Raw genomic sequence first — 14,215 nt, forward strand, 5'->3', positions numbered from 1 at the left:
AACTATGCCACAGTGACCATAATGCTACATGCCTTGATAGTTTACCAGGTAAGAAAAAAAAGAGAATTAGATACATAATCAGGAATATATAGTATGTCTTAACATATGGCATATAATGAAGTCAACAATATGTCACATTTACAGTAATGATTTATTAAGTTTGTAATTGTCCAAAAATATTCTAATTGCCTAATGATCATATATCTGACTTATACCATCAAGGTTTAAGTACGATCTCTGATTGAAGAATGACAAAATTATCTAACAATGCATTTCTTTTTTAAAAAAATTTATTTATCATTAAGTAGTTATACAAAGGGGTTACAATTCCGTCGGGTTATGAGTACAATACTTCTTGGTCAGTGTCATCCTTTCCTTTTTTCTCCTCCATTTTTCCCTTCCTGTTCCTACCATTGAGTTATGTAGTTCATTTTGTATATAATGTACATTGACTGTAATGACTACATTTGTTCACTAGCAATGCATTTCTTAGAACATGTCCCATCATTAAGGAACACATAGCAATACATAAATCAGTTGAGCTTCTTTATTTTTATTTATTTATTTGTCGGTCATGGGACCTAAACTCTGGGCCTGGGCGCTGTCCCTCAGCTCTTCAGCTGTAGACTAGCATTCTACCACTAGAGCCACAATGCCCACTTCCAGCTTTTTCTGCTTATGTGGTGCTGAGGAATGGAACCCAGGGCCTCATGCATGCAAGGCAAGCACTCTACCACTGAGCCAGCCCTAGCTGAGCTTCTTTAAAGGCAAAAATCTTACATATTGCCATGTACAGGAAGAAGTACCATTTCTACTTATTCAACCTTTACATAGCACTATGTTTTCTTTTTGTTGTTGTTGTTGTTGTTGTTTTTTGCCAGGGGCTTGAACTCAGAGCCTGGGCACTGTCCCTGAGCCTCTCTGTGCTCAAGGCTAACACTCTATCTCTTGAGCCATGGTGCCACTTTTGGCTTTTTCTGTTTATGTGGTACTAAGGAATTGAACCCAGGGCTTCATGCATGCTAGGCAAGCACTCTACCACTAAGCCACATTCCCAGCCACTCCCTAGCACTATTTTTAAGTTGCTGCGACAGTACAAGTTTTTCTAAGAACAGTTCTCTACCAAAAGTATTAATTATCTCATTTAGCAGAAAGGAAAACTAAAGAAAGGTCAAGTAGTTTCCTATAGAACTCATTGGTAAAAGAGCTGAGCCTAAAAACAAAAATGTCCAGGTGCCAGTAGTTCACACCTGTAATTCTAGCTACTCAGGAAGCTGAGATTAGAGGATTGAGGTTCAAAACCAGCCCAGGTAGGGAAGTCTGAAATTCTTACCTCCAAGTGCTCAAGTGATAGAGAACTAGCCTTGAGCACAAAAGTTTAAGGACAGCCCGAGGATTGGCACCAAAAACATACAAACAAAAAACAAATGGACTTCCTTAGATGGGTTCCTTAGATTCTGAACTTAGTACCCCTAGACTCTGATGCTGAAGAACAATGTCATTGGAGATCTCTAGGGACTTTGAATATGACATTATACATTACATATGCCTAGACATAGATGGGCCTGTATAAAGAGAAAAACACTTTTCTTTTCTTTTTTGTTCTTATTGTTATCAGTCATGGGGCTTGAACTCAGTGCCTAGGCACTGTCCTGAGCTTTCTTTGCTCAAGGTTAGTATTCTGCCACTTTGAGCCATAGCTCTACCTCCAGTTTTTAGTTGGTTAATTAGAGATAAGAATATCACGACTTTCCTGCCCAGGCTGGCTTTGAACCATGATCCTCAGCTCTTAGCTTCCTGAGTAGCTAGGATTACAGGTATGAGCTACCAGCACTTAGTGAAAACTACTCTTAATATAAATTCTGCTTTCATTTCAACTTCCATAGAGCTGATTCTTACATTTTGTAACATTCAGATAATTCTAGTGTCATAGATGACATTCATCTATCCTAATAACATAGAAGGAGCACCAAGGATTATTTACAGTCTAACTTCAAAGACACATAGACATACATGCTCTCATATAGATTTCTTAGGGATTCAACTTGAAATGACTATAATGATCTTACTGTCAGGTGACCTGGACATGTCTCAAATCCTATAAAATATGAAATTTATTAAGATAGTCAGCCAAGCATGCTGTGCTAGTCACTGATGCCTACAGCATTTCTTAGCTGACATTTGACACATTAATTGGTTTTGAGAAAAGCCTGAGGTACATTCTGGTTGGCTATGGGCCACCTTTGTTTAGCTTAGCCCTTCCTCCTGCTTCAGGATGCTGTTATCCTCCTGCTACCCAGACAGTTTGGTCCATCAGTCCCTAATAAGTTGCACTGTATGAATTGCTAGATATGTCAGAATCTATCTCCAGCCATTAAGCCTTTGGTGGCTAGTGCTTATGCACCAGACTTGGCTTTTTTTCTGAAACAGAAACATCTATACAGAGAGTTGAACATTAAAAAAAAAACGTATACACAGTAAGTAAACCAATGAAAATGCTTGTTCGAATATAATACACACACAAGTCCGCTCACACACACACACACACACACACACACACACACACACACACACACACACACACACACACACACACACACACACACTTTGTTTCCTTTTGAATGATCATATCTTTTCATATGGAACCTATCCAAACCATTACTCCTAGCAGGAACTGCCCCACACAGCTTCTGTGTTAGTCAGGCTTTTCTTTGCTCTGACACATACCTGAAAGAAACAAAGAAGAAAAAGTTTATTTGGGCTCAGAGTTTCAGAGGTTTTGTCCATGGTAGGCTGTTCCTGTTGCTTCTAGGCCATGGTGAGGCAGAGTATCATAGCAGAAGGACACTGAGGAACAGAATTGCTCACCTCATGGTGGCAAGGAAACAGAGAAGGAGAAAGGATCAATAATGATGTATATCTTTTCAGGGTACACCCCACTGAGTAACTCCCTCTAACCTGTCTCACTTCCCACCACTTCCCAATAACCATCAAATTATGAGTCTATTAATGGATAAATCTATTGATGAATTCAGGGTTCTCCTGATCAAATCCCTTCTCTATGATTGTATCCACCAACTGGGGACCATGAGCCTTTCAGTGGGCACTTCATATTCAAACCATAATGACCTCTAAGTTAGCCCTGACAGACAGACAGACACACACACACACATATATATATATATGTATATATGTATACATATATATGTACATGTGTGTATATGTTTATAACATGTACATATGTGTATATGTGTACATGCATGTATGTGTATACATATGTATCTGTCTGAAATATATATCTCAGAATCCTTCATACTACACCCACATGGATGAGATAATTTCATGCTTCCCATGCCATTACAACAGGGCTCAAGTGGACATTTGTCCTAACCTTGTCTACAGGTGTCTGCTTGGTAAATATCAGTGTTGCTGCTAAGCGCCCTATAATGCACAGTTGTACAGGTGATTATCCTATAGCAAATAATCATCCAGCCCAAGATATCAGTAGTGCCAGATTTGGGAATCATCCTTGAATAAGCAATGCAAAATTATCCTACTAGCAACTATCTGCTAATAAACTACCTATAGATGCTTCCTTCAAGATAACCAGCCTTGGTTTATATGGAGCGAACTAAATCCTGGACACAGCTATTTGGGCCAGGGTGGGAAGCCAACTATCTCAGGACAGCCAGTGTATAGATTAGCTAGATGTAGCAAAGGAAAATTGGCAAGAAATTTCCTTGCAGGGAATGTAGTAATTTGCTGGGCCAGACCATCTCTGAGAGATCTGAACTGAAAGTTAGAATAGAAAGCCAGGGAAAGTGGTAAAGGGAAGCAAAACATGAAAAATAATGAGAGAATAGCTACAGGTAACAATAAAACCAGAGTTAGCAGAAGTGACCAGATAGAGAAAGAGACCCCCAGAGTGAACACAAATAATTGGGAATACTGATGATTGGTAGTGATTGGAATGAATGTAGAGTGACTGAGCCATTAAGATATTAGATTAACTAGTAGACTATTGATCAAATTACTCTGATGAAACTTCCACTTTGTTCCCAATTTAGCCAAAAGGCCTGGCTCAAAAGGGGTTTCCATGAACCTGTGAGTCCTATCTCCTTTGTCACTATTTGTGTGACCTAACATAGACTGACATGGATTGAATTGTATCCTTCAATAAAGATATATTGAAGCCTTCACCTCAGCAGCTTATAATGTGCTCTTGCTTGGAAATACATTCACATTCACAAGACACTTGATACTAGAGATATGTTCTGAGAAATACAACATTAGGCAATTTCTATTGTGTTTGAACACCATAGCCTATGCTTACACAAACTTGATGGTGCAGCCTACTATACACCTAAGACATATGATATATAGGTATACATGTATGTTACATGTGTTAGATGTTATATATGTATAGGTATACATAAGGCTATATGTGTGTATGTGGTATGATGTAATCAAGACATGTAGTAGACACAAAATTTGTGAGGCTATTCCTAACACATTGGTTTTTGGTTTTATTCTTTTTGTCAGTTGTGGGGTCTTAAAACTCAGGGCCTGGGTGCTGAACCTGAATTTTTTTACTCTACCACTTTGCGCCACAGAACCCCTTCTGGTTTTCTGGTGGCTAATTGGAGATAAGAGTCTCATGGACTTTTCTGCCCAGGCTGGCTTCAAACCACAATCCTCAGATCTCAGACTCCTGAGGATTACAGGCATGAGTCACTGGCTTCTGGCCAGTATACTGTTTTAAGAGAGATTTCATCCAGTAACATATTAACTTATCATTTTCAAGTATTATGTACTGTACAAAATAGTGTGCTATACTTTTATATTACAGGCAGAACAATAGATTGGTTCATACTAACATCACCACAAACATGTGTGTATTACTTGTATTATGACATTACAACAGCTACAATTTCACCAGGTGGTTAGAACTTTTCAGCTCCATTATGATCTTATCGGGCCATTATTGAAAATGCAGTCCATTGTTGACCAAAATGTTGTTATGCATGCAAGGTTGTATTGTATAATTGATTAGGATAAGATTATAGATATAGGGTAGGCTAATCCAGTATGATGGTATCCTTTTATTTTTTTTTATTTAGGCAGTCCTAGGGTTTGAACTCAGGGCCTTATGCCTACTTTGCTTGCTTGCTCATGGCTGGTGCTCTACTGCTTAAGCTATGGCTCCAGCTGGACTTTTTACTGATTAATTGAAGATGGAGTTGTGGGATGGCTTCAAACCTCGATCCTCTGATCCCATTCACCTGAGTAGCCAGGATTACAGACATGAGCCACCAGCACTTAGCTGATCGGTATCCTTTTTAAAAAGATGGCCATATGACAACACAGATATACTCAGAACATGTCAGATGAAGACAGAAATTACAGTGATGTATGTGCATGCCAAAGAATACCAGAAAGTAGGAAAGAGGCAGGGAGTAGATTCTCCCTGATTCCTCGGACTACCAATCCTACTAATGTCTTAGTTTGGGCTTTTGTTCTTTTAAACCATGCATCTGTAGTACTTTGGTATAGCAGACCTAGAAAATTAATTCAGACCACCCACTTCACTACAGTAATCCAAATACATTGTTGTTCTTGTCAGTACTTTAGCTGTGGACTTCATGAGATCCCAGTACTCTAGATTTCCTTTCTTCATGCCTTTCCATAGGAGGTGAGGAATCTACTGGCCTATGAAAGTATCCCATTCAGAGTCTATACTTGTCTTCCAGACCTTTCTTCAGTATTCAGAACCCCTTATTTCCCTGACAAAGTAACTTGTCTGACTGTACAAGTCTGGCTTAGTATGGATCTTGAGTCTAGCCTTGTATGGTTCTTGAGTCTGCCCTGTTGAAAGTGGACCAAGAACCAATGGGACACCCTTGTAACAAAGAAATGACTACAGAGTATTTGTTACACAGGAGACAGAACTTGGGCTGCAGGGTCAACACTCATGTGCACCTTATTCTATGATACAGAGGTGAAGATAGAAGACAATAGGAGCAGGCAATGGACTGTGGATTATTGTTTATACTCTTGTCTGAGTCCATGTGATAGTCATGTGTGGACCTAAACTTTCACCCACACAGACCAGGATTAATGAATGCCTATGGAAGAGGTTCTGAACAATTGTGTTCTTCACTGCCTACCTTTATTTTCACCTGTGCTCTGACTCCACCTCTAGGTGGCACTCTACCCAACCAAACTCTACAGCTGGGCTAGCTTCAGCTGTCTGGCCCTCCCTTTCCTTCCTCACTATCTGAGGAAAGGAATTTTACCAGGCTTCTTAAGCCCAGACAACCACTATGACCCACATGGGTCAAAACAGAAGCCACAAATTTAGTTGCCTACAATAGCAAGAATCATAGACAAGTCTATCTGGCCAAGTGAAGGTACCAGGGAGAGGCAAAGTCTCCTTCTGAAATGGCTGTGGCTAATTGTTGGCATGGAGATACTAAAAATAACACATGAGCCGGGAGGTGGGAAAATGATGTCAAAATAATTTCTTATTTTACTTTTTGACAAGGCCTTGGTTTTATTATGTGAAAATTCCTGTTAGACGAATTCAAGATTTTTTATCCAATGTGCACCAAGGAAAACCCATTCCCCAAACCAACCTAACAGGTTGTCAAGTTTATAAGCGCTAATAAAAATAAACACCTAAATCAGTTCTAGTCTATAAACTGACACCACCTTGGTTTACCCTATTCTTGAGATCTCTTTAGGGTTTGAGGAACCAATTGATTCCCTCCCTCTCCTTCCTTCCTGCCTGCCTTCCTTCCTTCCTTTATTCCTTCCTTCCTTCCTCCCTTCCTTCTTAACTTTTTTCTTTCATTCTTTTTTCCCTTCTCTATTTATTTAGATGGCATGAGGCATTGAACTCGGCCTTGTTATTTGCAAGACAGGATTTTGCTTTATGCCAGACCGTCTGAAAACCATCCTTCTGTGTGCTTTCCTGTATTGCTTGGAATGACACATGCATGCCATCTATTGAGATAGAGTCTCACGGACCTCTTGTTGTCCAGGCTGGCTTTGAATTCCATCCCAATTTCCACCTCTCAAGCAGCTAGGATTACAGGCTTGAGCCACCTCCCAGCTCCTGTGTTGTTATTTTTGCAGTGGGAATGAAGCCTTCCCACCCTGTTCATTCTGACAATTGTTGAATGTCCCTGTATAATTTCTTTCTATCATCACCTCCCATGATAAAAGCTAGACTGACCAAACTACCCAGCCCAGCTTTTCCATTGTACAATTTCCTGCAAGGTATTTAAATAAATACCTTGCTGATAAGTAGTGTGTATCAATCATGAAACCAGTGTCACAAAACTACTAGATATAATTCCAAGTTAGTATTCATGACAGCAAATTCATCATCATGGTAAATTACGGCTGTGGCAAAACAACACTTAGCAGGATGGCTAAGGAATTTTGAATTTGCATTTGAGCTAGGAAACTGATTCTCCTGGGAGGGAGGGATGGAAACAAAGGAGAAAGCTCAGGGAACAACTGAGGGCTCAAAAGGATAGAAATTCTACATTGGATATACAAAGATTATAGCAGGCTTCGTTCAAATGGCAAGGAGTGGGGGGTGGGTGGGACAACAGGAATGGCAAAAGAATTAGAATGTGCTGCTAATGGCCTCCTGGAGCAGCCACATTGGCAATGGCTTTGTGTCCACCTTGCTATCAGCCCTGATGGCCTCTTTCCAATATCTGCCGCCCCCATGAGGTTGGAGCGTATACTGAACTGCTGGCCTTAGGATGCCTCACCTCAATACTAGAGGTAGAAAGGGCTGGAGCTTTCATATTGCTAGGTTTAAATGTTCTTCAGAGATTTCCCTTTACCTCAGCTCAAGTCTAGTGACAGACCTACAACTCATTTCAGTCAACCAAGCTCTCCCTCTCTGCTGTTCAATACTTGTGGTCTGTTTTCCTCCTTTTAGTTTGTAAACCAATTAGACTCAAAATTTCATTCATCCCACCACAAAGCCTTGCACATTGCTTGGAGAATGAGTAGTATCCCAAGTACATAGTATGCAAGTATGAAGATCCCAAAAGAATCCTGTGGAATGTGGTTGAACAACAGGTAGGGGATGGGGAAAGAATAATAGAAGGAGTTATTCTGATATAAATATAGTTCCTGCACATGTGAAATACCATGGTGAATCCCATTGGCACAATTAATTATAAACTAAAAAAAAAAAGAATGACAAGAAAGTCAACAAACCCTGTGAGAGGTTTTGGTAGATACCAAAGGGATGGGGAACTAGGCAAATAAGGGAAAATATGACCAAGGAAAATACATAGATGAAAATAGAACAATGAAATTAGTTAAAATTTTTCTAAGAAGGGGGGAGGAAGGATAAGGGAGAGTGGTTAGGGAGATGAGATTGAATCCAGGATATTCTATGCTTGTATGGAAATATTATATTGAACATTTACAGCTATTGTATGCTAATAATGTTATTTTGTCATTTATAGGACTTGAACTCAGGGCCTGGGCACTTTTCCTGAGCTTTTGTGCTCAAGGCTTGTGCTGTACCAATTTAAGCCACAGTACCACTTCCAGTTTTCTGTTACTTGGAGATACAAGTCTGATGGTGACGGACTTTCCTGCCCAGGCTGGCTTTGAATTGTCATCCTCAGATCTCAGCTTCCTAAGTAGCTAGGATTACCGGCGAGAGCCACCATCATTCAGCTAATAATTTTTAAATGAAGTTGAATAACTTGGGAACAATAAAAATAAAATAAAATAAAGCCTCTGCTTAGTGAATTTATATGAAAATTGTATCTTCTAGCTTGTCAGGAAAAATGACAGGAAAGAAAAATAAGGAAAGGAGAAGGGAGGAAAGGAGAGAAGAGAGACCAATGATACAATGAACAAATACTTGTACAAAGAAGAAAAGGAAGCTGGGTGCCTATGGCTCATACCTGTAATCCTAACTACTTAGAAGGCTGAGACCTGAGGTTCAAAGCCAGCCCAGGCAGAAAAGTCCAGGAGACCTTATCTCCAATTAACCACCAAAGAACTGGAAGTGGAGCTGTGGCTCAAGTGATAGAGTGCCTGCCTTGAGGGGAAAAAAAAAGTTCAAAAACCAGTGTATCAAAGGAAACAGAGTAAATAGATAACTTTATACAATGGGAGAAAATCTTTGTGTTATTCATCTGATAGGAGATTAATGTCCAGGGTGTATAAATAATTCAAATTTTTAATGTCAGAGAACAAATAATCCAATTAATACATGATACAACAATTACTTTTTTTAAAGAAATTACATAAAGTAGCTAAGTTCTTATTAATCATAGTAGTTATCAGATAATGTCTATACTTGGTAAATTAAGAATCAGCAATATAACCAGGCGCCAGTGGCTCACACTTATAATCCTAGCTATTCAGGAGGCTGAGATCTGAGGATTGTGATTCAAAGCCAGCCCAGGCAAGAAAGTCCATGAGACTCTTATCTCCAATAAACCACCAGAAAACCGGAAGGGGCGCTGTGGTTCAAGTGATAGAGAGCTATCCTTGAGCTGAAGAGCTGAGGGACAGAGGCCTAGGCCCAGATTTCAAGTCCCAAGACCAACCAAAAACAAATAAACAAAAGATTCAGCAATATGTAGATACATATGAAGCCAAAGAAATCATTTTTGGGGGGGGGGGTCCAGCTTTTTTTTTTTCTGCTTATGTGGTGCTGAGGAATCAAACCCAGGGCCTCATGCATGCAAGGCAAGCACTCTACCACTGAGCCACCTACCCAGCCCCAGAAATAATGTTTTTAAAAGGTTACAAGTAGTTATTTCTAGAGCATAAGAATGAGAGAGACAAGGAATTAAGAGCACCCAAGCCTTTTTTACTATATCGCTAAGAATCCTGAGTTTTACCTTTTTTTTTTTTGTGGTACTGGATTTGAACTCAGGGCCTCATCCTTGCTAAGCAAGCAGCCTACCACAAAGCCAATCTGCCAGCCCTTTTTTATATTGGTTAGTATATAGATAAATAGGTACTTGCTTTATGCCCTGACTGGTCTTGATTGCCATCCTCCTATTTGTGCATCACTGGGACAACAGCATGTGCCATGGAAACCACCTATTGCTCAAGATGGAGTTACATCATCTCCTCCCCCCTTTTTTCTCCCCACCTTCCCTGCTTTATTTATTTTTTTAGCCCAGGCTGACCTCAAACCACAGCCTCTCTCCCCCATTTTCAACAAGTAGCTAGAATAATCAGCTTGAGCTATTACTCCTAGCTGATTTTTTAATTTTCAAAACCATCAACAGACCTGAGTACACAGACAAAGGAAATATTTGGTGAAGAGGATTTGTTTCTCTGTGTGCACATTTTCATGCCTGCTGCCTCTTCCCACTCATTAAGCAGGCTCCCGTTGCCAAGGAAGCCAGCTCTTCACTGATAGCACAGAAACAGAGGTTTGCTGTTCACCAAGCAACCTTCCTCATGAGCTATGATTCCTTCCTGAATTATCTCTTGCCTGAGTGATGCTGTCCAGACACAAAATAGAGTCAACCTGTGACACTGACTGGGGGATGGTGGATTATACCAGTTTGCAGTGATCTGTACTCCTTGGTTTACAAAAATATATTGGTCAAGCTCCTATTTTTATTAGCATATATTAATTGCACACACTAAGTTTCATTGTGACATTTTCATATAGATGTATATCCTTATATTTAACCCCCTATTTTAAAATTAGCTTACATTAAGCTTATTACAAAGCTCAGTGTTGGCTTTTTAAAATTAGCTTACATTAGTCATAAGGAGCTTACCCCCTCATTTTCTTTTTTTAGGAACAGCCAGGGCACCATATGGCTCTCCATCTTGGGCAACTTCTGTGAGCTGATGCTGGTTATATCCCTTTAATGGAGACCCTAATATAGTCCCAAGGAAGAGTATCAACACTGCTTTCTGAAGTAGCTTTAAGGTGTGGCCAGTCAACTATGGGGACAATAGCTACAAATACTGGAAACACAAGCATGTTTGGAAGACTCATTTCCTTGGTGGCTTATGAATTTTATCTTCTCATTTCACATGTGCTTATCGATGCCCTTTTTTAAATTTAAATTTTATTATAAAGGTGATGCACAGAGACGTTGCAGTTACTTTAGTAATGAGTGAGTACATTTCTTTTTTGAGCAGTGTTACTCAAGTAAGGTGGCTGAGTCTAAATTCCTTGCAGCCATCCTGGTGCCTAGGCAGAAGATGGGAGGCTATCTACCAGCTCCAAGGCCTAGAGGTGAGACAAGCCATCCTTTGAGGTGCCTGGCTCAATGGGGGCGAGCTAGGAGGGCTCTGCTTCAGAGAAATGCAGATGTTACCTTGTCTTGATGGTGGGGGAGGGTGACCGCCCCCCTCAAGTAATGGGCATACCTGGATCCCTGGAGACAGGAGCAGGCACATGGCTGATAGTTTGCTGAACTTGTCAGTCCAGTGCCTGGGACTAGAAATGCCCCGTGAACCTGTCCTGTGCTCAGACCCTCTTTAGGCCTGGGGGAGCATAGGCACCAGAATGCCATGCCATGTGTGTCTCTGTGATCTTGTCCTGTGTCCTGCCTCCTAGCTCATCTCCGGTCATAATGGCATCCCAATTCAGTGTGCCATCAGCACTGGTTTGTTGGTATTGCTTTTGTTCTTTCTTTCCTCTCTGGCCTGTTTCCTAGCTGTGTTATCTGTATTTGGGGGCTGTAGGCCTTTGCTACAATGGGCTGCCTGCAGCCTACTAACTATGTAATAAAGACTCCAAGATACAAGAAATGTACTCATTATTTACATAACTGAAACCCCTCTGTATATCACCTTGACAATAAAAAAAATATTCAGCTTACAAAACAAAAAAAGACTCCAAGGGGCTGGGAAGGTGGCTCAGTGGTAGAGTGCTTGCCTTGCATGCATGGGGCCCTGGGTTCGATTCCTCAGCACCACATAAGCAAAAAGAAAAAAAGCCAGAAGTGGCACTGTGGCTCAAGTGGTAGAGCGCTAGCCTTGAGCTGAAGAGCTGAGGGACAGCGCCCAGGCCCAGAGTTCAGGGCCCACGACTGGACCCCCAAAAAGACTCCAGGATTCCATCTTCCAAAGTGTGGCTTCTCTGATAATTTACCTTACAACATTATCCCCTTCCTCATTTTTTCTGGTTTCTCATTAAATCATATAACTCTTTCACCTTTTAATATAGATGCCCCTTTATAAGCAGCTTCCAGGCAAGGGCCATCTCTTTTTGATTATCTGCAATGGTAAGGAAATTGCTTTTGGATAGCTCTGACTCTTAAGTCTTCCTTTATTTGCACTGAAATCTGTCATATGAGGTGACCAGTTGGGACTGTCCTGTTTTAACACTGAAAACTTCTACATTGTGGGTATGCCCTCAATCCTGAGCCACTTAGTATATTTGGTCACTGCTTCTACTCTTCTGTTCCACCTCATCTCCATCTTGGATTATGTAAAAGTGCTTTTTTTTTTCTTTCAAATAACATCCATGTTAACATGTAAGGCACATTCCTCTTGGGTATGATCATTTTCACCTGACATACTTAGATTTCTTAATGTCCACTGGATAAGTGTAGGAAGCATTGCCCCCTTTTTAGGGAGGAGCTCCTGTCTCTACCCACATTTCTACAGATGAGGGTCACTCTCTATGGGGGCAGACTGAGTGTGAACACTTGTTTCTCCATTCCCCCTTTTCTCTCATCTTGCTGAGAAGAATTGCAGCTGACCTAGTTGTTGAGATGTTCTTTAGGTAAAGGGCTTCACAATGGTTAGGATTAATTTACTTCCAAAATGGCTTTTTGTCTCTTTCATTGACTTTAGCTTCACCGATCTACACGTGTCCTTGCTTGTTGGTTTTGTTTTGTTATTTTATCTGTTGTTAGGATTGAACTCAGAGATTGGGCACTGTCCCTGAACCTCTTTGTGTTCAAGGCTAGCACTCTACCACTTGAGCCACAGTGCCACTTCTGGTTTTCTGGTGGTTAATTAGAGATAAGAGTCTCATGGACTTTCCTGCTTGAGCTGGCTTCAAACTGCAATCCTCAGATCTCAGCCTCCTAAGTAGCAAGGATGACAGGTGTGAGCCACCAGTGCCCAGCTATGGGGTTTTTGGTGTTTTTTTTTTTTTTTTCCATTTCTCATGAGCAAAAATTGCTGTGTTTTATAAGCATAGCAAGAGCAGTTTTAATAGTTATTTTATAAACATTATAACACTAAACATGTGTGGAGGTGCATGTCTAATTCCAGCACTCTGGAGGAAGAAGCAGGTAGATCAGGAGTTTGAGGTTACCCTGAACCACATAGCAAGACTCAGTCTCAGGAAGCACAGACAAAAATTACGCTATTTTTTCATACTTGCTTCATTGATTCTAGAAGGAGGAAGCAGGGTAGTGAGAATTTTTTGTTTTGTTTTGATGCTGTTGGAATGAAATAGGCATGTCTTACACGTTAGGCAAGTGGTGTATCACTGAGTTATATCCCATGCACTTTAAAAAAATTACTAATTACATTGAGACATAATACTAATTCACAAACTAGTAAAATTCACAAATGTTGCATATAGTTTGAGTTGTTGGGTTTTTTGTATTTGTTGTTGTTCATGGGGCTTAAACTCACGGCCTGGATGGTATCCCTGAGTTCTTTGCTCAAGGCTAGCACTCTACCACTTTATGCCACATTTTCACTTCCAGTTTTCTGGTAGTTAACTGGAGATAAGAGTCTTACAGTCTTTTCTGCATAGGTTAGCTTCAAACAGTAATCATCCAATATCAGTCTCCTGACTATAGGCATGAGCCACCAGCACCTGCTTAGTTTGATGAGTTTTGACAAGTATTGTTTTCCTATGGAATCAGGTAGACCTGATTTCTTTACATTATAAAGGAGTTAGGGGGCTAGGATGTGGCTTACTGGTAGAGTGCTTGCCTAACATGCATGAAGCCCTGGGTTCGATTCCTCAGCACTACATAAACAGAAAAAGCTGGAAATGATGCTGTGGCTCAAGTGGTAGATTCCTGGCCTTGAGCAAAAAGCAGCTCAGGGACAGTGCCCAGGCCCTGAGGTTCAAGCTCCAGGATTGGCACAAAAAAAAAAAAAAAAAAGTTAGGCCAGGCAGGTGCCCTTGGCTCATACCTGTAATCCTAGCTACTTGGGAGGCTGTGATCCGAGGATGACAGTTGGACGCCAGCCCAGGCAGTCAAATCTTAGT

Source organism: Dipodomys merriami, unplaced genomic scaffold (assembly GCF_024711535.1).
Source record: "Dipodomys merriami isolate MVZ:Mamm:240054 unplaced genomic scaffold, mDipMer1.0.p SCAF_7, whole genome shotgun sequence".
NCBI classification, from domain to species: domain Eukaryota; kingdom Metazoa; phylum Chordata; class Mammalia; order Rodentia; family Heteromyidae; genus Dipodomys; species Dipodomys merriami.